Here is an 824-nt window from a genome sequence, read left to right as displayed (position 1 = left end):
ATAGCCAACCCGGCTGAAGAAGTAATTCGGACTCTGACATTTTGAAGACTTTGTACAAGGTTTCGGGATTCTAACGGATTGCACAGCAAACGGCAGAAGAAAAGGGCGCGGTCCCCCCGGCCAGGGTGACACGCTCCTACCCCAGCTCTACAGAAAAGAAGATTGCTAAATTCATCCATGCGCAACTATCGCCTTCAGGTTTTGCCTTTTAAACCATTATCATCAATTATTAAGAATTGACCAGTATAGCTGATAGGGTATAAAAGTTAATCATGTTAAGGGGTTTTTGGATTTTTAATCATTTTTAAAGAGTTTTACTAAATCAGGTATGGGTTTTTGAATTTTATTCGTTGATCAACTTTTATTAATTTTATTCATAATCATTAAGTTGTATGCATGCCCTTGCTCTATTCTGCAATAAATATATATAAATACTGCATTTAAAGTACAAGTAGTGGACACTGAATTATTTCACTTTTTAAGGTTGTAATCAATTGGGTGTAGTGAGTTTAAACATCTTTTGAAGGTTCTTATAGGTTGCTCTAGCCACTGAAATTAACATACCCTTAGGGCCTATTTTCCTGGCCCCTAAACAATATCCTAGCAACTTACCAAGTGCCCTGATCAATGAGAAGAGAGCTGTCGTGAACGGGCGCGGCTGAGGTGGTATCTGGCTCAGGGCTATTCAGTCAGGTGCTGTTTCAGAGCAAGCAGGGTAGACGCCCGGATGAAGACAGTTAGAAGCTAGGCGAGTCTCTTCGTCACCAGCTCAAACAGTCCTCTGTCATACCTAATAGGGTAATACCCATAGGCTTAGGAGGATC

At 40.9% G+C, this 824-nt stretch overlaps 1 long non-coding RNA gene across 1 annotated transcript in view; it reads right to left on the bottom strand.

Annotated features, from left to right (window-relative positions):
- LOC116673123 (uncharacterized) overlaps nt 1-824 on the bottom strand; it is a 9,150-nt gene that overhangs the window by 8,131 nt on the left and 195 nt on the right. The gene's annotated exons all lie outside the window — the stretch shown is intronic.

The sequence above is a fragment of the Etheostoma spectabile genome, chromosome 23 (genome assembly GCF_008692095.1).
Source record: "Etheostoma spectabile isolate EspeVRDwgs_2016 chromosome 23, UIUC_Espe_1.0, whole genome shotgun sequence".
NCBI classification, from domain to species: Eukaryota; Metazoa; Chordata; class Actinopteri; order Perciformes; family Percidae; genus Etheostoma; species Etheostoma spectabile.
The sequence above is the reverse complement of the archived record's forward strand: the minus strand, read 5'-3'. Positions and strand labels throughout refer to the sequence as shown.